This window comes from Pseudorasbora parva, chromosome 17, assembly GCF_024679245.1.
Source record: "Pseudorasbora parva isolate DD20220531a chromosome 17, ASM2467924v1, whole genome shotgun sequence".
NCBI classification, from domain to species: Eukaryota; Metazoa; Chordata; class Actinopteri; order Cypriniformes; family Gobionidae; genus Pseudorasbora; species Pseudorasbora parva.
The window spans coordinates 31733409-31760261 of NC_090188.1; the positions used below are offsets into that span (position 1 = coordinate 31733409).

The 26853-nt window shown below is 42.8% G+C and overlaps 1 protein-coding gene and 1 long non-coding RNA gene across 3 annotated transcripts in view; one reads left to right on the plus strand and one right to left on the minus strand.

Annotated features, from left to right (window-relative positions):
- The window catches only part of hpse2 (heparanase 2), a 176873-nt gene that overhangs the window by 10337 nt on the left and 139683 nt on the right, over positions 1 to 26853 (plus strand). The window lies entirely within an intron of this gene.
- Positions 1 to 26853, minus strand: part of LOC137045372 (uncharacterized) — a 120667-nt gene that overhangs the window by 2297 nt on the left and 91517 nt on the right. The window lies entirely within an intron of this gene.

A 26853-nucleotide genomic window follows, 5' to 3' on the forward strand; every position in this document is an offset into this window, starting at 1 on the left:
CACTCTCATGTCGTTCCAAACCCATAAGACGTTTGTTCATCTTTGAAAGAATAATTAAGATGTTTTATAACAAAAAGATCTGGACATGTAAATACAATAAAATAATTAACAAAAAAATGTATACAGATCAAAAACAGGTTAAAGTGCAAAAAATTTTAAAGAACATCTTCAGAACACAGTTTAAGAAATGTTATGTTTAGTCCTAGAGCTTTTCTGCTTTTATGAAAGTGTATGCCCACTATAAAGATTCAAATGGTTTTGAATCAGCGTATTGATTCATGATTTAGATCGCGTGCCAAACTGCTGAAATCACGTTACACTGGCGATCCGAATCATGAATAAATCCGCTGATTCATAACCGTTCCAATCTTTATTTGAGATTGAAAACAAACCCCGAAGAGAAGACAATGCTGAATAAAGTCGTATTTTTTGTTATTTTTGGACCAAAATGTATTTTTGATGCTTCAAGAGATTCTAATTAACCCACTGATGTCACATATGGACTACTTTAATGATGTTTTTATTCCCTTTCTGGACATGGACAGTATAGTGTGCATACACTTTCATTGAAGGAACAGAAAAGCTTGTGGACTAAATCTAAAATATCTTAAACTGTGTCTGAAGATGAACAGAGGTCTTACGGGTGTGGAACGACATTAGGGTGAGTCATTAATGACATCAATTTCATTTTTGGGTGAACTAACCCTTTAAAGAATTATACAAAAATCGGAATGCTGTTTAAAGGCACAATATGTCAATGTTGCCGCTATAGGTCAAAGGTGTAGCTTGACGACGCCTTGATTTTACAGAACCATGGGAGTTGTCATCTTCACCTCTACAGCCGGTTGAAAAGAATCCGACGGCACTCGGGCAGAGATCATATTCATGGATGAGCTAATGTATTCAAGATTTATTAACATTACTGTAGCATGAAGAAGGGTGGGACTAAAAGAAGGTAGAGGAGAACGAGACCGCTGGAGCGATTGCTAATGAGAGACAAGCACGACATACGACTTGAGAACAGTGGAGCTTTTATTATGCCACAGGCGAATGCTTCTGCTTCTTCCCCTTTCTTCATGTGTATGTGCGGTAACGCAGTGCTGTTTTCTGTCAGTGAATGTATCTAAACAGCTGCTCCTCTGTCTAATAAAACACATAATATATTAAAAGGTTAGTTCACCCAAAAATGAACATCATTAATTACTTACTCTCATGTCCTTTAACACCCATAAGACCTTTGTTCATCTTCGAAACACAAATGAAGATATGTTTATGTGCCACAACAGAAGTCGTTGGCTATGTTTAAATCATTGTTGAAAACCTACTTTTTAGAAGTTGTTTGGGGATCAGTCTAGTGGGGCCTGGCCTGTTTGGATGAAAGTGATCTAGTATGTTGTTGAGTCCTGGCGTAATGTTGTTTATTTGGTGTTTGTTTGTATGAAATTTTTTAATTAAGTGTTTTATAATACTATTTCTGAAGCACCTTGGGCAATGCCTGTTGTATTATGTGTGCTATAAAAAAATAAAAAATAATATATATATATATATATATATATATATATATATATATATATATATATATATATATATATATATATATATATATATATCAGCAATAACATTTCCTCTCTCAAGACCCATAAAAGGCACTAAGGCCGGGGACACACTGCAAGCGTGGCGTGAGTGTCTCGGCTGCGTGGCGTGTCTGTTTTTATTTCGGCTCCAATGTTAACCGGTTAGAGCTTGCATACTGCCTGCGTCACACATGCTGCTCACGCGCGGTCCGAGCCGTGCGGAAAACGCGTGCATGCTTCAAATAGAAGCGACGCTTATTTTTCACGCGACACGCGAGCGTGTTGGAAGCGTTTCCAGCCAAAATAGATTAGGAAAAGATGTTTATATGTAATTTTGACACACATACATATTAATAAATGACACTTTCATGTTTGAAAGTCTGTAGGTTAACATAAATGCAGATATAGGCCTTGTAATAATAAAAAACTGCATAATTATCGATTTGGAAATATTAAACCTGTCAACACAGACCGAAATATTCTGTAGCCTATTTTGCCGTCAACACCAAAGATATATATGGTCAATAAGCTACTGCCGACGTTGCCTTTGCTGTATCAATAGGCAATATATTTATATTTAACATGAAGTATAGGGCTTCCCTTTACATTAATAGCAGCAGCAGCGCCGCGTCAGACACGCTTCTGGTGTGCAAAGACAGAGAAAACGCCCCGCGGCTGACACACAGCAGAAACGCCACACTCAAACCATGCTTGTGTGTCTCCGGCCTAAGACTAAAGCCCTATTCGGACTGGATTAGTTTAACATGGGGACATGGGGGTAAAGTCATTTTACCTCAGGACGTCTGTAATATTAATGGCCAATTCGCACGGGATAAGACATCTCAGTAAAACTAGCAGAAGTGGGAGGAGTAACTGGCTTTACGCACCTCCTTGACGTCATGTGCGTATGACGTTACCGTTATAACGTGAGCAAACACACAACCTGAGCCCCAGTCTGAACTCCGTCTCCAATATATATATGTGTTTTAATAAACAGTTAGGTCCAGTCTAACGATTCTGATTGGATTATGTTGGTAGTAGACACTTTCCTAGAGCTAAAATGTGTTGTGCCTCTAATAAGTGCTTTTGATCTTCTTTTTGCTTTAAATGATATGCGGAAAATACTGGACATTTTCCACAGATTTGTCCCACCACCTAAGTTACAACGCAACCGAATGCTTCAAGCGCCTCCAAGGTCGCAAAATGTGCTCTTTTTTTAACTTTTAAACAGGAAATGACGGAATTTTACCATACATTTTTACAGCAGGTCTATTCGAACAGGTATTACCTGAGGTAATTTTTCCGGAACTTTTTACAGAAGGTAAAAGTCTCGGTAATCTTTACTGACATTGTCCGTAATGATTACTGAGATGGCACATTCGGACAGGACTAAAATCACCGAGAACCTCTGGTAATAATTACTTTACCCCCATGTCCCCATGTTAAACTAATCCAGTCCGAATAGGGCTTAAGACGTCATTAAAAAGTCAATTTCACTTCAGTGGTTTTACAATCATTTTATGAAGCGACGAGAATTAGTTTTTGTGCGCAAAAAAACCCCAAAATAACTTCTATAGTGATGGCCGATTTAAAAAAAACACCTTCCTGATGCTTCTGAGCTTTATGAATCAGTGGATCGGATCTCTCAACTCATCTCTAAACTCACGTGATTTCAGCAGTTTGGCGCTTTGACACGCAATCCGAATCATGAATCGATACGCTGATTCATTAAGCTCCGAAGCTTCAGGAAGGACGATGGTTACACGGGTATTAAGTCATTGATAGGCGACGCACGAATACGGCTGGTTAAAATGACTTATTTCTCTGGATTTAAAGATTTTGGGAATTATTTGGGATAATGTTCACAAGTCAACAAAATATAACATTGTTCTAGTGGCTTTAGGATATTTTAATCCAAAATTCTTACATATTGTGCCTTTAAAAGCTGAATATCTATGGGTCATAATACGTAATGGTAATGAGCTTTTAATAGTATAAAAATGTATAGCATACAGCATAATTGCTGATTTTAGAGCAGTTTCACATCTGTGTAATTGCTATAAAATAATAGGTTGTCACTATAATACAAATAAAACTAAATAAGACAGAGCTTATTATTATTAAGCAGGGTTTTTTTTACCACCATAGAGAGAGAAAGAGAGATGTTGGCAAACGTGACGTGAACATTTACAATCGTGGTGTGTGGCATGAGTGAACAGAACTGTAAATAAATGAGACACTAATACGCATAACAGACTCTTCAGAATGTTTCCACGTTGCCCATTACTCAAGGCCTTGCTCTTCTAAACGACCATAAAACAACAACTGAACTGGAAAAATAAAATGTGCCACAACAGAAGGTTATGAAGACGGAGTGGACTCTAGATACATCTCGTAAATGTAACAAGGAGCTGTCAGACTCAAGACGGCGCTATATATTTCTGTTCAACTTGCCAAATTAAGTGATAAACTAGCTTTCAAATGAATTTAATTTGCAAGTAGAAACAGATAATAGCAGAATATTTACCATTTTCAAAATAATGAAAATAAACTGTGACCAAATGTTAAGAGAAAACAGATGTTTACAAGTCTAGGAAGGGGGTCGAAAATTCCCTGCTGGGTACACAAACGCGATCTAATAATGATGTTAGCGTCAAAAGTATCTGATGTGTTTAAAATGGAGCTTCGGATCTAATGAATTACACTTTTTGAAAATATCGTATGCTCCAGTGTGGATAATATATATATTTAAAAGCAAACAGTGTTATTGAAATGAATGAAGATGTTTTTTTGTAGGTAGCTCGCAGAAGTGATGCTAATTGTCAAACTGTTGTAATACAGAAGATCTTTGTAATACAGTTGCCACGTTACTTTTGGAAGCATGAGATTACCCTGTTAACACCAACATGGCTGGAGAATATCATTTTATTCAAAGTCTGTTTTCTGATATATGAGGTGGGCCAGGAGATTTTGTTGCAGTGTTGTCTTGAAGATAATATTTCTACAAATTCTGAGCCAGGAGTTTTGTTGGATTTGGAAGGGCCACGTTTTACACTTTTGCATCAGTTCCCTTTAGTATCAAAATCTAGGAAATGGAAGATGACATGATACATTAATCTACATCTCTTTAGTGGTTTTACCAAGTCACACATATTGGAGTTATTTGCCTGGCCCGACCATGCAACACAAAATGCCAAATAATAATCCAAGATAATCCCAGCAAAGGAGTTCCCTTTCTTGCGATTGTCATAATGCCATAGGCTTTCAGTCTTTGAAGTTTCTTTTTCATTTGATTCATTCATTTGATAGTCAGTCATTGTGCATGAGAACTGACTGCACTGCAGCAGCTGCAGGTAGTTTAATACCACCCCTTCATAAACAAATATTAAACAGCTACGATTCCCAAAGACATCTGTGTTCTTACCACATACGTTTCAAGTGCTGACATGACTAAAACCTCTATTAAGAATCAATAAAGAATGTAATTGCATGAAATGCTTTAACGAAATCACCGTAGCAATCGCAGAATCTCAATGGGCTTCACTCGTGAAACGCGAGCAGAGCGAATATCTGTGCAAATCGTTTAGCAAAACCATTGCAACGCAAATGACCACATTTAATTCAATTAGATTCATGAATGTTTTACAAAGAGATTCGTTCTGCCTGTGTTTCAAGACCGAGGCCTAAAGGATTTCCTACCTCGCACTAAAATGCTGAGATTTATGCATTTTTTGATGTCAAGCTCCAAATTGCCATAACACATCTTGATTTCAACCTTGAAAATTATACACATCCGGAACTTATAACTTCAGCTATAATATAATCGAATAATAAATACATCTCTGTAAGCACGAAATAAGTGTGTTGTGGTGTGCCCTTTAATGAAGGACGTATTGAAGTCTTGTGTTTGCCTTCGTTCGTCTTCAGTTCCTTGTTCAAAACATACATCCTTCATTGCTTACAGACTTGTAGCATTTCCCTAATTAAGCTGTCAGTCGATATTCACAGGCTCGCCCCAGAGCACGATTATATTCACTGTTTTTTAAGGAATTAGCACTGCTGGACATTTTGTTAATAGCCGACATCACAGAGACTGAAGGATGTGATTGTTGTGGCAGCTTGGCGTTATGCGAGGTGAAGTCTGGTTATATATTGCCGTAGTGATTTCACCTGGCAGCTTCAGTACTCTCGGCATGGCTGGACGTTGATTTAACTAGTTTTAATGGTCCAAGGACCATCTGGCTTCACCACAAGTTCACCCTGCATGTTGAAGTTGGGTTGTGTGCCATTTAGAATTGAGAAGTGCTACTTCAGTTTCTGAATTTGAATTTTGACTGAAAACAGGAGGAGAATTGTAATATGAAATCAGCGGATAAATGAAAATATATGCAGATATACACAACATTTGCAAAGTGATTACACTACACCATTTGACACTTTTTCATCTGGCCAAACATACTGTAATATTACTAAATATTTAATATAACAATACTAATTATATTAACAATATTTAAATATGTTTTTAATGCTTTGGTTTTTTTGGAGCTGTTTTTATTGGCGAGCAAAAAGTATACAAACTAACTGGCCTTTTTTTTATACAGGGCAGTTTTATGACTAAATATATTGTGTTAAATGAATGTGCAATAACAACAGCAGTCTTGCTTGTATAATTTTGCTTAGTTATGAAGAAATCTGAAAACAAATATTTTCATTGAACTGTATTGAACTTAATGAAAATAAATATTTATAATCAAACTAAATCTATTCTATGTCAAACAATAAGTAATTGCATAAATAGTCAAAATTAATGATATTTATTAAGTGTAATTATTTTGTTGTTGCAAAACATGCTATAAATGTCTTAGAAAAACACACCAAAGAATATTTGAACAGCAATTCAAGTTAATTATTCTTCCTGTCATTCACATTTAAAGGGATAGTTCACCCAAATATTATAATTTTATGTTCATCTGCTTACCCCCAGGGCCTCCAATATGTAGGTGTGTTTGTGTCTTTAGTAGAACACAAATGAAGATTTTTAACTCCAACCGTTGCTCGTATAATGCATGTCAATGGGGTTTATTTCTATGAGAGCCACCATGAGAGTAAAGAACTCTCATACGAATCCATACAGGTTTTAAATCTCAACAGAGTACCCGCCTTCGCGGAAAAAAACGCTTTTCAATGGAGAGTGGTCAGACTCTATGTATAAATGAAATCTACAAAGTAAGATTAGTAAGTTACTTACTAGTAAGACCAGGCCAGCTCTGAATCTGATCTGGAAACAGTCTTTCACTAAAACGTGATTTTCTCAGCTTAATGTTCAAAATGTTGCTTTTTTATGAAACATATTCAAGTGTTTCTAAAAAAGGAATGCAAGTTTGATGACATTTTTTTTTTGTCTAAAAGAAGAGGGTCAGCTCTTTCTTTTGGTGTATTGCATTCTCAGATATTCATAAATATTATATGAGCTACTAAATTTTGGTGAAAATGGTCAAAAACCTTGGCAGTGGCTGGTAACTATTTTTTTTAAATGCTGGCAGGGAAAGAGTTAACACCCTGGAGCCATGTGGATTCTTTTATGATGGATGGATGCACTTTTTTGGGCTTAAAATCTACCATTCACTACCATTATAAAGCTTCGAAGAGCCAGGTTATTTTTTTTATATAACTCTGATTGTGTTTGGTGGGAAAAAAAAGTCATATACAACTAGGATGGTTTGAGGGTAAGTAAATGATGGGATCATTTTTGGGTGAAATAACCCTTTAAGCAGACAGTCTAGTAATACTGGAATGACTGCTAGTTGACATGTACTAGTGACAGATCAGATGGTGGACCTGCTCCTGGACTTGACCAACGAATCCCTGAATTGTCTTCAGAGAGTGTGTCAATTAGATTCCCCCCTGTAAATCCTGCATTGACACGACATCCTGATTTAACCCATCTCCGTTGTGACGACGCCAATCTTTCAATTAATCTTACGAACAGATCTAATATGACCTGTAATGTTGCCAGAATCATAATCATACACTGTTTGTTCATTGGCCAGAGGAGAACTGGCACCCGATTGAGCCTGGTGGTTTCTCCTAAGGTTTTTTTCTCCATTCAGTCACCTGATGGAGTTTTGGTTCCTTGCCACCGTCGCCTTTGGCTTTTGGCTTGCTCAGTTGGGGACACTTAAATATCAACTATATTACTGATCAGCCTGCATTAAAGGTGCACTATGCAACTTTCCGTCCACTGGAGGGCGCCTATTCTAAACAAAGGCGTAGTTTGATGATGCCAAGTGTGAGCGCAGCATCTTGGGACATGTGGTCTTCACCTCACCGCCAGTGGAAAATAGGTCTCGGGCAGAAATCATGTTGATGGATGCGTTTATTAAAGTTACTGTAGTGTAAAGCAGAGCAGGACCGAGTGTTGTGGAGCTGAGCACAGTGATTGTTAAACAAACACACGGCTCACGAGCACTGGGACTTTTATTATGATGGGTTTCCGGTTATGATTATAAGGTAAAGCAGCTCTGTTTATCATATTAGATACATTTAAGTGTGTTTAAAATGATGTTATGACGTTACTCTGTGCGTTCGCTCGGCGCTGCTGTGACATGTTCACACTGCTAAGAGTAAAGCGCTTCTGCCAAATAAAACCGAGGGTAACGCAGATATGACGCCATTGACAGGCGACTCCCTCAAACGCTATGCTGAGACTTCCTGGGTCCTTGGTTAAAATAGCAATTTTCTCACAATTAACAAATAGTTGGAAACATTTTGGATATTGTAAATACTCAACTGAACAAAATATATAACACTGGCCTAGTGGTTTTTGGATATTTTACTGCAAAAATACTACATACTGCACCTTTAACACTATATAATAATTGAAATTAGCTGGATATCATAACCGTTTTCTCCAGAGCGGCTGTACAGCCGAATCAAATTCTGTTGCATTATATTCCTGTTAAAACTGTAAAGCTTCTTTGAAACAATCGGCATTGTAAAAAGCGCTATATAAATAAACGTAACTTGACTTGACTCAGTAGAATGTCTAAAGTGGGCCATCAAAATAAAGTGTTACCCTCTAATTGTCAAATAATTTATTCATTTTGTTACATTCCTTTAATTTTGATATTGCATTTCAGAATATGACGGTGTGGATTGTATTCTGCTTGGAGATCTGATCCAATACAGGTCATAGTGCAGGAAAGTAAGTGTATGTCAGTCTGCTATTTTCATATTCTGGCTGATCACAGGCTGCTGGCTCTGTCCTCCACGCCATCATGCGTGGTTCTGTGATGTTTCAGACGCAGGAGAGATTTGTGGCTCATGAACGTCTCATCTGATTTGTGCTCTCACTCCAACGTGTATCAGGTTACTCCTTTCTTCTGGGGTATTTTTTTTTAATAGCACAGCTGCTGAAATCTTCTCTGGACTGTTCAAACTGAACAGAGACCCCAAGCTCAGTGGGTCTGCTGCAGAAATTTATTAAAACTGCCCAAAGTTATGAGAATTATGTGAGGAACTGGCTAGATCTTGATGTTACCACCTGTGAAGAGAGTATTACTCATTTTTATTTTCTTTGTCAGTAGTTGTTTTGCTCCTACAACACCTGTCAGGGATCATTAATCATCCGGATGCTTCCCACTGAGGTAATTTTTGATTATAATTCTCATGTGTGATCTTTTGTCACAAGGCCAATACTGAGTCCAGAACAACAACCATGATTTGGCAGCCAGGACATCACACATGAGCAAAATCTCTAACTGGACGCAAGACGAAATACTTGTTAGTGTAATCTAGGGCTGAACAACTAATCGATAAAATCGGTTATTATCGATAATTAAAATAATCGACAACGAAATCGATTACTGATTTGTCGCGTCTGCCAGTCACGTCGCTTCACAGTAGTAAACCCATAAAACGCATATGAAAATAGCGGAGGACACAGAATGAACTGCTCTGGGAAAGGTTCATGATCCAAGTTGACCGAAACTTCAAACAAAAGCATAAGGGGTTGCCGTGTCTTGCCCTCTTGTGCTTTGACATATGCGTGCCTCTTTTGATGCCTTTGACACGTCCTCAGCACATAACTTACATTTTATGGTTATATCCTTATAATGTTAGAAAGTCCCGGAAGTATTTCCACGCGTCAAACGTCTTCACAGACATCAATGAACGTGCGCCGGTGGGCGCACAGCAAACAGACGGTGCAATAATGCTGACTAAATTTGCTACTAAGTTAGAGTAGTAAAAGTGAAGGCACTATTGTTGGTATAGCCCAATAATGTAAAATAATAACCTACAATTAATGTCTCTTTCATATATAAATATATAAAGTCTTTGTTACTATGTGTGTTTTCCTCATACCTCGTAGCTACAAGTTGAAGCTGCAGTCTGTAACTTTTTGGGTTAAAAATTATCCCCCAAATTTTTATTGTGCAAGTATAGACTATCGACTTACCTTAGCTCGATTTACAACGGCAAGCTTGTAATAATTTTTTTTATTCCAATGGTACTGGTGGATTTCTGCTGGAAATTCAAGCATATTTTTTGTGTCATTACGTCACATCTGTACACTTAAAGAAGGTGTCCTGGCTAGCAGGCTACTTGAGGATGTTGGAGGTGGAGATTTATAGCCTTTTCTCACAGCACTTGATATAATTAAACTTATCAATGTCGTGGCGGATCCAGAAAGGTTAAAACAATCACCAGTGACAACTCGATTCACCCGTTGTAAAATGCAACTTCAGACTTTAGTGGCTACAGAAAAAAAAAAAAAGACTTCTGTAGTAAAGTTCGATATAAGGAGGAAGGAAGAGGACACGGGGTCGGCTGGACGGTTGATGCTTGTCTCTTTATTTTCTCAATAACTCATCAACACACATTCATGTGTGAAATCTCATAAACACGATCTCTCGATCACTTCCGGGTCGGCACTTCCGGCTTCCGGTTACTCAGTCTCTGAACAGGGGGTTTGGCATCAACCGTCCGGGTTCTCTCTCTCCTCGATCTCCGGTTCCACTGATGTTTTATCCCCTCTCCGCGCTCATTACTAGAACAAGAGACAGGTGTTATTAATCTGCTTCCAACCCACTCACGTACCGCTTGTCCCGCGGCTCTCTCTCCTGCTGCAGACCTCGCTGAACCACGCCCCCCTTGCCACATACCCCCACCGCCCGACTCAGGCCGGGGAGCCGTCCGGCCTGCAGCCCCCCCCCCCCCCCCATTTCTGGAGAGGAAGTCGGCCACAGCCATCTGAGCACCCGGCCTGTGGACCACCTGGAACTTAAAAGGCTGAAGAGCTAGATACCAACGGGTGATCCGCGCGTTGGTATCCTTCATGCGGTGGAGCCACTGGAGAGGAGCGTGGTCCGAACAGAGGGTGAACTCCCGCCCCAGAAGGTAATAGCGGAGGGTGAGAACGGCCCACCTGATGGCAAGGCACTCTTTTTCGATGGTGCTGTACTTAGCCTCTCTCTTCGAGAGCTTACGGCTAATGTACAGCACCGGCCGCTCTCCCCCCTCCACCTCCTGGGCCAGGACTGCGCCCAGCCCCCTGTCCGACGCGTCAGTCTGCAACAGAAAAGGGAGAGAAAAGTCAGGGGAGTGTAAAAGCGGCCCGCCACATAGAGCAGCCTTAACTCGGGTGAAGGCCTGCTGGCACGGCTCCGTCCATTGGACCGTATCTGGTAGCCCCTTTTTAGTAAGGTCAGTCAGAGGGCTGGTGAGGTCCGAATAATTTGGTATAAACCGTCTATAATATCCCGCCAGCCCCAAGAACTGCCTTACCTCCTTTTTGGTCTTGGGCCTCGGGCAGGTCGCAATTGCGGCGGTCTTATCAATTTGGGGACGCACCTGCCCATGACCCAAGTGGAAGCCCAGATACCTTACCTCCACCCGCCCAATTGCACACTTCTTCGGGTTGGCCGTGAGCCCCGCTCCCCTCAACGACCTCAAGACCGCCCGGACATGCTGCATATGCCGCTGCCAATCGTGACTGTAAATCACGATGTCGTCCAGGTAGGCAGCAGCATATGCGGCATGGGGACGCAAAATCCTGTCCATGAGGCGCTGAAAGGTAGCGGGTGCCCCGAACAAGCCGAAGGGAAGCGTGACGAATTGGTGCAATCCGAACGGCGTGGTGAAGGCTGTTTTTTCTTTGGACAATGGAGACAAGGGGATCTGCCAATAGCCCTTCGTTAAGTCCAATGTCGAATAAAATCGAGCCGTGCCCAGCCGATCAAGCAACTCGTCAACCCGCGGCATTGGATACGCGTCGAATTTCGACACTGCGTTCACCTTGCGGTAGTCCACACAGAACCTGACCGAGCCGTCGGTTTTAGGGACCAAAACGATCGGGCTCGCCCAGTCACTGTTGGACTCCTCTATTACTCCCATATCGAGCATTGCCCCTAATTCTTCCTGAACTACTTTTTTTTTGTGTTCAGGTAAACGATACGGCCGGCTGCGAACTACCACGCCCGGCTCGGTCTCGATATGGTGCTGAATTAAGTCGGTACGTCCCGGTAGGGGCGAGAACACGTCGGCGAATTCCGCCTGTAGTTTTGAGAGATCAGTGAGTTGGGACGGTGAGAGGTGATCTCCCCCAGGGGCCAGTGCGACCGATTGTGCTTTGATGCTCGCCTCTGGCCCGAGATCATCCTCTCCCCCGATCACCGTCGCCAACAACACTGATTCGACCTCATTCCATTTCTTCAGGAGATTGAGGTGATATATTTGCCGTGCCCCGTTCCTATCGGACCGTATCACTTCATAATCGAGGTCTCCAACCTGTCGTGCGACCTCAAACGGCCCCTGCCACTTCGACATTAATTTAGAGCTCGATGTAGGGAGTAATACGAGCACTTTCTCTCCCGGTGTGAATTTGCGTAGTCTCGTACCCCTGTTATACGACCGGCTTTGGCGGTCCTGGGCTTGCAACAAATTCTCCCTAGATAGCCGCCCCAAGGTGTGGAGTTTTGTTCGCAAGTCCAGCACATATTGAATTTCGTTTTTGGCCAAAGAAGGCCCCTCCTCCCAAGTTTCTCGTAGGACGTCCAGCACCCCCCGGGGCTGCCGTCCGTAGAGAAGCTCGAAGGGGGAAAACCCCGTGGAGGCTTGCGGGACCTCCCGCACAGCGAATAAGAGGGGTTCTAACCACCGATCCCAATTTTTGGCGTCTTCCTGTACGAATTTACGGATCATGGATTTAAGAGTGCGATTAAATCGTTCGACCAAGCCGTCTGTTTGTGGGTGATAGACGCTTGTCCGAATCGATTTGATGCCCAATAACCGGTATAATTCGCTTAGCGTGCGTGACATAAACGCCGTGCCTTGATCAGTGAGGATTTCCTTCGGAATCCCCACTCGGGAGATTAAACGAAACAGTGCGTCCGCAACACTCTTCGCCGAGATGTTGCGGAGAGCCACTGCTTCCGGATATCGTGTTGCGTAGTCCACGATAACTAGCGCAAAACGATGTCCGCGTGCGGATCGCTCTAATGGCCCGATGAGGTCCATCGCAATTCTCTCGAAGGGGACCTGCATTAATGGAAGGGGGCGCAATGGCGCTTTTGGGGAGGCCAGGGGATTCACCAACTGACATTCAGGACAAGACGCGCACCACCTGCGCACATTGTCGTGAATGCCTGGCCAAAAAAATCGGGTCATTAAACGATTCAGCGTGGCCGCCTGTCCCAGGTGGCCCGCCATTGGGTTAGAGTGAGCCGCCTGGAAAAGCATTTCCCGGCGGCTCTTTGGTACTAACAACTGGGTTGTATCCACTTTTGTCTGAGCGTCTTGGGTCACTCGATACAACCTATCCTTAATTATGGCAAAATAAGGATACGTGACGGGCAAGGCGGGTTGAAGGGACTGACCGTCGATCGTGCGGACCTGTTGGAAAGCATGTTTTAGGGTATCGTCTTGAGACTGCTCCAGAGGGAAGTCATCGCGGTCCGAGAGAATCAGTCTCTCGACCCCGCTCGGTTCCTCTGAAGCAGTTCCCGAGGGTCCCGTATCAGTCTCGCCAACCTGCACCCGCACCGCCCCGTTCCTAGCCTTGTTCCCCCAAGCGGCATCCGCGCATATCGACCCCAATAACGCCGGAAAGGCGGGCCAATTCGTCCCCAGAATTAGCGGATGCCGGAGGTGGGGACTAACCGCCACCTCAACACTATGATTTTCTCCCCTAAACTGTATCGTGACTGGGACAACCGGATATTCCACCACATCCCCGTGCACACACCGCACCTTAACCATGCGGCTTGTATCCAATGCCCCAGGCTGCATCAGGCTTTGATGGATCGAGGTTTGGTTACATCCTGAATCCACCAAGGCCTGATATGTACCCCCCTTGATACTCACAGGAACTTGGTACTCTCCTGCTTGATCAGGGGTGGTCCGCTGAACGTCCGGGACCCGGATCATTGTCCCGATGTCCATCATTGGACATCGGTCCACAAAATGGTCCGGGTCGCCGCACCGCCAGCAGGCCAGCCCAGGCCTGCCCGCCGCCCCTGCGGCGGGGAGTGGGTTGGAATATGAGCGTGGAGGGGGGGTGGAACCGGAACCGTTATCCCCGCCCGACCCCAGCAGCCCCGCCCCCCTGGGCGGGGCCCTCGAACTCCCGTACTGCCCTGGGCCCATTCCACCCCGACCTCTGGGGGGAATGCGAGGGGGCCCTGGAGGGCGGGACCTAGGGAGAGGGACAGGGTGAGAAGGAGAGACAGAGGGGGGAGAGAGAGAGGGAGAGGTTAGTCGGGGTTCGCCGACCCCCGGGCACGCCACCAGATGGTCCTCCGCCAGGTTGATGGCCGTCGTCAGCGACGTGGGTCGGTGGCACTGGACCCACTCGGCGGTCTTCTTAGGTAGCCGAGTGATGAACTGCTCCAGTACCACCAGATCGATGATGTGGTCCACGTCGCTTCCACCGGCCAATAGCCATTTGCGGCAGGCGTCCCGGAGCTGGTGGGCCATCGCGAAGGGCCGGCCAGTCTCCCCCCACTCCAGCGAGCGGAACCGCTGACGGTGCTGTTCGGGGGTCCGACCGACCCGCTGGATGATGGCCCTCTTCAGATCTTCGTAATCCAGGAGGTTCGCCACCGGCAGTTGTTGGGCGGCCGCCTGGGCTTCTCCGGTGAGCAGTGGAATAAGGCGCACCGGCCACTGTGCCCGGGGCCACCCGCAGGCCTCCGCTGCTTTCTGAAACAGATCGATGAAGGCCTCGGGATCGTCTTGTGGCCCCATCTTGTGTAGGGGCACGTGGACCGGTGCGCTGGCGAGCCCGGCGGCTTCGGTGCGAACCTCCCGGTCTATCCAGCTCCGGAACCTCTCGCGGTCCTCTTGCTGGCCGCGGACGATGGCCTCGAATCGGCGCTCCTGGTCCGCCCGCAGCTCCAGCATGGACTGATGTTGTTCCTGGTGGAGGGCCGCGAGAGAGGTGATAATGTCCGCAAACGGCGTGGCGGAGGGCGTTGGTGTAGTCATGGCGGCGGCGCGGTCCTACTTCCTCCCGGGTTTCGGCACCACTGTAGTAAAGTTCGATATAAGGAGGAAGGAAGAGGACACGGGGTCGGCTGGACGGTTGATGCTTGTCTCTTTATTTTCTCAATAACTCATCAACACACATTCATGTGTGAAATCTCATAAACACGATCCCTCGATCACTTCCGGGTCGGCACTTCCGGCTTCCGGTTACTCAGTCTCTGAACAGGGGGTTTGGCATCAACCGTCCGGGTTCTCTCTCTCCTCGATCTCCGGTTCCACTGATGTTTTATCCCCTCTCCGCGCTCATTACTAGAACAAGAGACAGGTGTTATTAATCTGCTTCCAACCCACTCACGTACCGCTTGTCCCGCGGCTCTCTCTCCCGCTGCAGACCTCGCTGAACCACGCCACCCTTGCCACAACTTCAACCAGGCCCAATGCGAAAACAAGGATAAAAAGGGCTTTTAAATGGTGGCATGTGTTTTTTTTATCAAAAAAATGCAGAGATGGCTCTTTTTCTACTGGTCAGGTAGGCCTGTGAGTGACATTTCAATGGATCAATTGTAACAGTTGTTTGCTTATTTCATAGTTTTCTGTATTGTGCCTTTCTCATTTTGATATGGCAAAATCTATTGTTTTGTGATAGCTATAAGAGGGTGCAATTCCCCTCAACTCCACATTCATTTGTTGGTATATGATGATTAGAAATTAGACTGCACAAAAATGGAAACTGAACTACAGGTAGCCCTAAAACATTGCTGATGTTAACATTAACAATTTGAAAACAAAGTATAATTTGCCAGGTTTGATGTGATGTGTACAGAGCCTCTACGCCCGGGTGGAGGCTGCTGCTGGGTTGGGGCTGGAGTGGGGGTGGGGGTGGCCGACGGCAGGGTGGAGGCAGCAGCGGACCGCCGGAGCAGGATGTGCCGGATGGCCTCCGTCTGCTTCTGGGCGGACGAGAACTGCTGGGCAAAGCTCTCGACTGCGTCGTCGAACAACCCAGCTGACGAAATAGGGGAGTCCAGGAACCGGGTCTTATTGGTCTCCCTCATATCGGCCAGGTTGAGCCAGAGATGCCGCTTCTGGACCACCAAGGTGGACATCACCTGGCCAATAGCACGGGTGGTGGTTTTCGTCGCCCTGAGGGCGAGGTCCGTCGCCGTCAGGAGCTCCTGGATGAGCTCTGGGCCAGGACTACCCTCGTGCATGTCCATGAGTGCCTGTGCTTGGTGCACCTGAAGCAACGGCCATGGCATGCAAGGCGGATGCGGCCTGGCCACAGGACCTATAGGCCTTTGCGGTCAGACCGGAAGAGAATCTACAGGCCCTGGACGGGAGCTTCGGGTCCCCGCGCCAGTTGAAAGCGGTCGCCAGACACAGTTGCATCGCGACGGCCCAGGGGGAGACCCTCATACCCCCTGGCCTGCCCGCCGTCAAGGGTAGTGAGGAGGGAGGAGCCACCAGGTCGCCCGCGGGCGCTAAACGTTGCTTTCCACGACCTAGTCAGCTCCTCATGCACCTCCGGGAAGAAAGGCACCGGGGTGGGATGCTGAGAACCAGCTCGGCCCGCCCCGAGAAACCAATCGTCCAACCTAGAAGGTTCAGGACGTGGTGGAGGGTTCCACTCAAGCCAGACCATTTCAGCGGCCCGGGAAAGCATAGCCGTCAACTTCGGGTCCGACTCGACCGTTGCCACTCTGCCAGAGGGAGGCAGTACAGCCGAATCTTCATCCCCTGAGGACTGAAACTCCCCCTCCGATGCAGTGATCGACATCTGCTCGTCTGCGGGTGCCCCAAAGGACACCATCGGACGCCCATGAGAGGGGCCGACGGAAACTTCCGGAAGCACCACCGGCTCCGGTTGAGGGATTAAGGTCCTACGGAGGATCACTCAACGGGTTTGCCCTAACCGTAATCCTCAGGTCACCCCGGCCATCCGTCGAAATAGGCCTATTCTGCTGGGAAGCAATACACAAATCCGGCAAAACACGGAAGTAAAGCATCGCCGCCATTACTGCGTGCCTTGCTGCTAAGGACTTAGAGCAGTGCGTACACGAAAACACTTCTCAAATGAGGTTAATAGCTTTTTTTTTTTTTGAAAATTTTATTTTACTTTTTTTCACATATAACAACCACAACGAATACAAAACAAATAAAAAGAACAACATACAAAAAATTTAAAAAAATTACAATTAAAAATTAAAAATAAAAAATAAAAAAAGAGATACAGTAGTTAAATCAACTTTATCCAATCAAGCCATGTGGTACTATATTTATATAATTCAAAAAGGGTTTCCAGATCTTATAAAATAATTCACCCCTGCCCCTCATTGAATATGTGATCTTCTCTAAAGGTACACAGCTGCAGACCTCCGACAACCACAATCCAATTGGCACATCAGTGTCTGCTTTCCATTTCAAAGCAATGCATTTTTTAGCTATTATTAGCAACATTTGAGTAAGCTTAATAGCTTGACTGTTTCGAAGATTAGAGTTGGCAAAATTACCCAATAAACACACCTCTGGATCCGTTGGGAAATCAATTCCATGAATCTGTGATATACTATTACATACTTGCACCCAAAAAACCTTCACTTTGGGGCACAACCAGGTAGAATGCAAAAATGTTCCTTCTTCTGCACCACATCTGAAGCAGAGAGGTGAAATCCTGTTGTTAAATTTATGTAATCTAGATGGAGTGTAGTAGAGCTGGTGTAAAAAATTAAACTGAATTAATCTATACCTAGAATTCAAGGTTGAGGTGACCCCATCTTTACACAAATGACCCCACAGGTCCCCATCAATTCTTACTCCCAAATCCAGCTCCCATCTACTTCTGGATTTGTCTGGATCCTCTAGAGGCTGATTTGAGATCAGAGCTTCATATACTCTAGAAATTGTTTTATATAGTGGTTTATCAGAATAGCAGAGTTGCTCAAGACCTGTCAAATCAGGTATCTTAGGATACGATTTGGCTTTAACTCTCAAACAATCTCGTAGCTGCAAATAACTAAAGAATTCTTTGTTACTCAAATGATACTTATTTTTAAACTGTTCAAACGACATTAAAACATTATCCTCAAAACAATGCTCCAAATGTGTAATTCCCTTATCTGCCCATATCTTAAAGTTTTTGCTTTGACACATCGGTAGCAATCTGTTTCCCCATAAAGGTGTTTTAGGAGAGAGAAAATTGCCCTGTCCCATCAGCGACTGCAATTTGTACCAAGTGTGAACTGAATGGATAATCATGGGGTTATTAGTTCTTGTTTTGATCAGTTTATCATCCCATGTGTATAAGATATTGGCAGGATACTCTTCTTTTATCTCAGATTTCTCCATATTAAGCCAAGAGGGAAGGGGGTTACCAGCAAACATCTGAGCCAAATACCTGGATTGGGCTGCCCAATAATACATTTTAAAATTGGGAAGTCTCAGTCCTCCTTGATTATAATCCCTAATCAGTTTATCGAGGCTGACTCTGGGGGTTTTACGATGCCAAATAAATGATCTTATCGACCCATTAAGCGAAGTGAAAAAGGAGTTGGGGATTAATATTGGAAGAGATTGAAACATGTATAAAAATTTGGGCAAAATATTCATTTTAATTGCATTTATTCTACCAAGTAATGTGAGTGGTAGATCCATCCAATTGGTTAAATCTCTACCCACCTTCTCTAAAAGACTAGCCACATTAAGTTTGTAGAGATTCTTTAAATGACCATCTACTTGTATACCCAAATATTTAATACCAGTAGGTGAACACTTAAAAGAAAACCCGTCTAGTGCAGTATAATCAAACTCTGATAATGGCAAAATTACACTTTTGTCAATATTTACTTTATATCCAGAGAATGTGCTATATGATTGTAATATCATCTGTAAATTGGACAAAGAGTCTATAGGGCTGGTAAGGAATAAAAGAATGTCATCTGCAAACAGTGATATTTTATGTATTTCAGAGCCAATTTCAAAGCCCTTTATGTCAGGGTTACATCTAATGGCCTCAGCCAAAGGTTCAATAGCCAGCGCAAAAAGGGCTGGGCTTAAGGGGCATCCTTGTCTACATCCTCTATAAAGAGAGAATGTATCAGAAGTAATTCCATTAGTAACAATTTTTGCTTTAGGGGATTTATAAAGTGATCGAATTAGGTCAATATATGCCGCTCCAAATCCAAATTTTTTCAGCACTTCAAAAAGATATGACCACTCGACACGGTCAAAAGCCTTTTCGGCATCAAGAGAAACAGCTACTCCTGGTATGTGTTTTTCTTTAGCAGTGTGAATGACATTGAAAAATCTCCTCAGATTGTTTGCTGATAGTCTCTCAATTACAAAGCCCGTCTGATCTGGGTTAATCAACAGAGGAAGACGCATTTCTAATCTCTTGGCTATCATTTTAGTAACTAATTTATAATCTACATTAAGGAGTGAAATTGGCCTATAGGAGGCACATTTCAGCGGATCTTTACCTTTCTTGTAGATTACCGAAATTATTGCATTGGAAAAAGAGTCTGGGAAACAATTGTCCGTCCTAGACTGGTCAAGCACTTCCATCAAATATGGCACCAGCAAATCTTTAAATTCTTTATAAAATTCGGCTGAGAAGCCATCTTCACCGGGAGATTTATTATTGGGCAGTAGAAGAATGGCTTCAATCAGCTCAGAAGCAGAGAAAGGTTGATCCAAACTAAGCCTGTCTTCCTCTGAGAGACATGGTAAGTGGACTGAAGAAAGGAAAGAATCCATTTGTGAATAATCTGTACTCGCCTGAGAGGTATATAATTCTGTGTAGTATTGCTTAAATGCACCATTAATCTCTACAGGATTATATGTTTCCGCGTTACCTATATCTATAGCATTTATCGTTCGTTTCTGTTCATCTCGTTTTAGTTGCCAGGCCAAAACTTTGTGCGCTTTCTCACCAAGCTCATAATAACGCTGATTAGAACTAATAATAGCCCTCTCTGCCTGGTAGGTGTTCAATTTATTATACTCCAATTTTTTATTAAGTAATTCCCTATAAACATCCTTATTCTGATCCTTATGGTATATTTTTTCAAGTGCTGAGATTTCAGTTTCTAGCTCATTCAGTTTGGAATTTTTGGTTTTTATTAACCCCTTAGTGTATGCAATACATTGACCCCTAAGATAAGCCTTTAAAGTGTCCCATAAAATAAAGCTGTTGGAACAAGAAGGTTTATTCGTAGAAGTAAAAATATCAATTTGTTCTCTTATAAATTTACGAAATTCAGATTGTTTTAGAAGAATGGGATTTAGTCTCCATCTATAAGACCGTCCTGTTTTCTCTGGGATGGACAATGACATAACAAGGGGGGAATGGTCACTCAATAAACGAGGAAGATATTCAACATCCAGCACACGATATAAAAGCTGGGTGGATAACAAAAAATAATCGATACGAGTGTGGGTATCATGAGGATGTGAATAAAAAGAGTAATCTCTATCCTGTGGATGTTCCTGCCTCCAAACATCAGTTAAATTTAAATCTTTCATAAAAGCAGTGGTAGACTTTGCAGCTTTAGAAAGAGGCATTGGTTTAGTCGAAGATCTATCAAGTATATTGTCAAGGCAAAAGTTAAAGTCTCCACCCACCAAGAGAGAGCCTGTTGATTGAGCAATTTGAAGGAAAACATTTTGTATGAACAAGTGATCATCAATATTTGGGGCATATATATTTAACATCGTCCACTGTTCAGAGTACATATGCCCTTGTATCATTACGTAACGTCCTGACGGATCGAGTACAGATTTTGTAACGGTAAAAGGGATATTTTTATTTATCAGTATGGCCGTTCCCCTCGACTTGGAGTTAAATGAGGATGCAAATACCTGACCTACCCACTCCCTTTTTAATTTTTTATGCTCAGAGTCCGTTAAATGCGTTTCCTGCAGGAAAACAATTTCTGCCCCCAGCTTTTTAAGGTAAGTATATACTCTTTTTCTTTTAACTGGACTATGTAGGCCCTTTGTATTGAATGTCACAAATTTCAAGGGCTTTATCATGTATAATTTATGATATCAAAATCACCATATAAAATGCCCACATGAAGAATGAACCCTAACCGTATCGATCCAATATTACCAAAGATTCTAAATGATGACCTGTATCTCTCAGAAAAGCAAAAATACAAAATAAAAAAAAACACATATAAACACATAAAACCTATAGCTGCTGATGCTGAACCAGAACTATACAGCAGCGTAGGAAAACGAATCCGTTGAGAAACGCTCAGCTCGCGCTTCGATCCTTTCCAAGCAAAGATGCGGGGCTAACCCACGAGCTCTCCTTACACATAAAACACACTGATATAAGCAGCAGTCGTTTATAAAAAATAAAAATGCCCCAAACGTATTGAACACATTACAAAAGAAAAACTGTGTCTGTCTTTTTGGTCCATTAAGTCTCTGACAAATAGACAGAAGCAAAGTAAGAAAAAGATGAATTAGTCACCCACCGGAATTCCTCAAAGGAAATGGGGAGGATAAACGAAAATACCAAATATCCAAATAAAAAGCACGGGTGACCAAGGGTGATCAGGTGAAGTTCCCAAAGTATCGGTCTGCAAAATCACTCACCCGTCCAGATCTAAAGACTAATCGCCGAGACAAGTAACGTTATGAGGCCGTATCTGCGTCCCGGAACGCTGCAGACTCCGCCACGTCAGTCGCGATCCGACAGAAACTTGAATGCTTCATCTGGCGTGTGACAGAACCGTGTTCCACCATCATCTGTAAAAATTCGAATACGAGCGGGATATACTAGATGACAGTTGACATTCTTCTCCTTTAATGCCTTGAGTGCTGGAACCATTGCTCTTCTGCGGTTCATCACCTCCGATGAGAAATCTGGGAAAAAGCTGACTCTCTTCCCATCAACAGTAATTGGAGCTTTATCACGGGCGATCCGTAGGATATTTTCTCGGTCCTGGAATTTCAGAAGTCGAATTAGGATGGGCCGTGGGCCCTTCCCCGGGATACGCGCTGCTGGAACGCGGTGGGCACGCTCGATGACAAGTGGGGCGCCGAAGTTCTCTTCTCCCAAAACACTCGGAAACCATGTCTTAAAGAATTCGACTGTGTCTCGGCCTTCAACTCCTTCACGCAAACCAATCAGGCGGATGTTATTTCGCCGGTTGTAGTTTTCCATGTATTCCATCTTATTTCTGAGAACTTCGTTTTCTTTTTTGAGGAGACTGAGAGACTGCTCGCTTCCCGAAACTGTATCTTCCACATCGCTGATCCTTTGTTCAGCCGTAGTGATCCGGCCTTGCATAGATGAGACAGAAACTGTCAGGTTATCAATTGATCCCTGAATAGAATTGCGAAGGTCTGACATTTGAGAGATTAGCTCTTGCTTAACACTCCCAATGATCTCGCGAAACTCTTTCAGCGCGGCGGCGAGCACTCCCGCTGAGCTTTCCCCCTCTGAGACGGTCGCCTCGGCGCCATTTTGTGGAGACTTTCTCTCGGTAGTTTCGGCAGTTTTATGTTCATCTTTCTTAGGTTTTGGTCGACGCTCCATGGTTCCACGCTGTTCACAAGTACTAGGTGAAGATTGTCCTCTATTTTGGGATATGTTTCAGTGTTTATTTCAATGGAATTAGGCAATTTCTAGAGAGCTCTCCCGGCTATGTCTAACTACCGCGAGCACATCACGTGACTCCCCTGAGGTTAATAGCTTAACAATGACTGATTCTCCCCTCATGTTATAATAGCCTACCTTTTTTTCCCTTATAAATTAATTTTATTTTTGTTACGAATGCATACTATTATTATTTTCCCCCCTGTTTGTATTCAGGATATTAAGAGCTGCTCCCTCAGGCTATATCTTTTCTGTATCCTATTTCGAATTCGAAGAAGTTGATTTTATGCAGAGATATTTGTTTGTAAATCTTGATACTTTCAATAATAATACAATTAATTGATTAATATATAAATAAATAGCAGCGCGCGACAGTAATGCACGGCGCGCTGTAATGAACGTAAAGAAAACCACTTAAAGACAGAGAATAATTAAAGCATACGTGTCCATTACAAACGGACCTAGTCACAATTAACGTTAGACATATATGAAATGATCAGTTACAAAAAATATGGCCTTATTAAATCAGCACGTAAACTTGCGTGACTTACCGATGTGCTCATGCATATGTTCACAAGCTGCAATAAATAGCCACGACCAGTTGTAGCAATAGAATACATCTTCCTACAGGTATAAGATTATTTTATTAATCATCTGGCATGCGATAAGCGTCAGAACCTAAACTACAGGGCATGAGTTCGGGATGGATTGGCCAGATACTGCATCCTACATCACAGATCAGCCGCTGCGTATGAATCACAGTGTCGTGAGGTTTTCAGGCAGTGGACTCGTACCATAATATGTCAGTACCAATAGAGAAAACTACGAAGTTACATTTGTGTAATTGTGACTTAAAGTCCCTTTGTAACAGGCACGTATGTTTTATTTATTTTCTGTTATCATTTACAGCGCGTCGTGCATTACTGCCGCGCGCTGCTCTAAGTGCAGCATAAGTCCTCAGTTATAACTGTTCGTTATTTCATGTTCTTAAAACGTGTTTGTGTAAAACAATTCCGTGATAACGGAAAGCAGGGCCCTAATATTAGCAACACAGCTCACAATGACAGTGTTCAGTTTTATTGCTGTCTTAATTACATTACATTTGCCAGACGCATTTATACATTAATACATCCTGTTGTCAATAAATTACCTTTCTGTAAGTTTTGGCCAATGCCTGACATCATCTACCCAATGTTCCCTTTCACCAGACATTTTATTTAATGTGCAGGATCCACTTTCATTGAAATGTCATTAGAGGACACCGGCAAGTGTCACACCGTCACGCACTTCGCAGGCACGCAGTAATGGCGGCAGGCAAGATGGTGGCGCCCATAAAGTTCGCGGCGGATTTGTGTATAAACCTAAATCGAGCTATGGGTAGGGGGACTCTACCTTCCCGAAGGTAGGTGAGTCTCGACCCAAGCGCCGAGATAGTCATGTTCCCATGTTCATTGGCCCATTTTCTATATCTCGAAGCTGATAGGGGCTCCCAGAAGTGATCCCAATTCGTCGGTTCGTACATCGTAGTGAACGACTGAAATGGATTATAAATCATGCGCACGTTTTATAAATCGTGCGCACATTTTACTATTTTGTTCCCTTGATTTATAAGTTGTGTATTTATAAAACACTATTTACCTTTTTTTCTTGCATGTAATGTAAGGGGCTCCGTAGATTTGATATATAAGCGATCGTTAGATTTAATCATTGCAATTTATTGAAATGCTTTTTTCCACTTAGTTTATCTTACTTGTTCAGGTGACATTCTCCAGTGAAAATTCTTATGTTAGTCATACTTTCAAACACTAAAATCTGTGATTCTGAATGACAGCCACATATTCTTCTCAAAACATTGAATTAATCCGCAATGTGCCGTGCTGAGGCGCAGTTCACAAAGTTGATAATTCTGCAAATAACTGCAATTGTAGATTTCGAACAGAGATGGTTTTGCTGATATTGGGGTGGGATATGGGTAAAGTTAGGGACAGGTGTTGTGGTATGGGTCCGTTTAAGGGTAAAGTTAGGGACAGGTGTGATGGTGGGGGTCAGTTTAAGGGTAAAGTTAGGGACAGGTGTGGTGGTGTAGGTCAGTTTAAGGGTAAAGTTAGGGACAGGTGTGATGGTATGGGTCAGTTTAAGGGTAAAGTTAGGGACAGGTGTGGTGGTATGAGTCAGTTTAAGGGTAAAGTTAGGGACAGGTGTGAAGGTGTGGGTCAGTTTAAGGGTAAAGTTAGAGACAGGTGTGATGGTATGGGTCAGTTTAAGGGTAAAGTTAGGGACAGGTGTGGTGGTATGAGTCAGTTTAAGGGTAAAGTTAGAGACAGGTGTGGTGGTGTGGGTCAGTTTAAGGGTAACGTTAGGGACAGGTGTGGTGGTGTGGGTCAGTTTAAGGGTAAAGTTAGGGACAGGTGTGGTGGTATGGGTCAGTTTAAGGGTAAACTTAGGGACAGGTGTGATGGTATGGGTCAGTTTAAGGGTAAAGTTAGGGTCAGGTGTGATGGTGTGGGTCAGTTTAAGGGTAAAGTTAGGGACAGGTGTGGTGGTATGGGTCAGTTTAAGGGTAAAGTTAGGGACAGGTGTGATGGTGTGGGTCAGTTTAAGGGTAAAGTTAGGGACAGGTGTGGTGGTGTGGGTCAGTTTAAGGGTAAAGTTAGGGACAGGTGTGATGGTGTGGGTCAGTTTAAGGGTAAAGTTAGGGACAGGTGTGATGTGTGGGTCAGTTTAAGGGTAAAGTTAGGGACAGGTGTGATGGTGTGGGTCAGTTTAAGGGTAAAGTTAGGGACAGGTGTGGTGGTGTGGGTCAGTTTAAGGGTAAAGTTAGGGACAGGTGTGATGGTGTGGGTCAGTTTAAGGGTAAAGTTAGGGACAGGTGTGGTGGTGTGGGTCAGTTTAAGGGTAAAGTTAGGGACAGGTGTGGTGGTGTGGGTCAGTTTAAGGGTAAAGTTAGGGACAGGTGTGGTGGTGGTGTGAGTCAGTTCAAGGGTACACGATTATCAAAATAATCATTAGTTTCAGGCCAAGAGGAACCCCATACATCTTTTCCTAAGTTTTCCACATATTTGAATAATAATTAGCTTAGGTCATGCCCATGAAACCTAAAAATGTTGTTGGCTCAGGGACAAGATTCTGGCATTTATAGCAATACATTAATGAAAACTCAAATTGACCAAAACTGTTATTTTGCTTGCAGATATCCAGTTAACTTTTAATTAATTGCTTTATTAATTGACACATATCTGAGTAGATTTTGTGTCTCCAACCTGGAAACGTTTGCAAAAACCAATGATAATTCTGCCTCTAAGTAAGTAAAGCTTTATTTATGTACCTTTTTAAAGTAGAGTTTACAAAGTGTTTTACACAAAAAGTGCAAAATGATGCTGTGCAGCTTCTAAAAGATTTGTAAAGTCAGCCAGCCAAGCTCTTGCATATTTTTTTGTCTGCATTATGGATTATTGAGTGGACTGTGGGTGTGACATCTGAGATCATGCTTTAACACTAGTGTGCCAAGGCCAAATGAGGTCATTGCTCAATTCCTAGATATGACCACTGATAAGAACGACAGGAAGGTGTCCCTCCAAAAAACATTTCCAACGTTTTGCTCTTTGACACTGTTTATAGTTTCTCAGAGAATGTGATGCCAAGCGTATGTTTGGAAATCTAGGATCTACTGTGAGGAACAGCCAAGAATGTTTTCATTTCTATTGTTTTTCCATGAAAAGTCTTGTTTGTTAGATGACAAATAATCTTGTATACATCTTCTGCAGCATTAGAAAAGTGGATTCTATTTTTAGTTGAAAGAACAAGAAATTAAATTAATTTGCTGTCTGTAATTTCTCCCATTCCTGCCCAGCTATTTGTTTATTTGTAAATCTAGAGAATTTGCCAGAAGCCTGAATATTGACATGTGGAATGCAGAACTATTGCTCCTCAGACTAACCATACAAACAGAATTGTGTGTGTTAAGAAAAGAGTGTTTGTTAGGGTAAAGGGTGTTCCCAAAATCACTCAAGATTTGGAATAAAAAAATTCCTGACCAGTATGCATTATAGCTGCATCATTATTGCATATATATATATATATATATATATATATATATATATATATATATATATATATATATATATATATATATATATATATATATATATATATATATATATATATGATTTATTTCACTAATTCTAT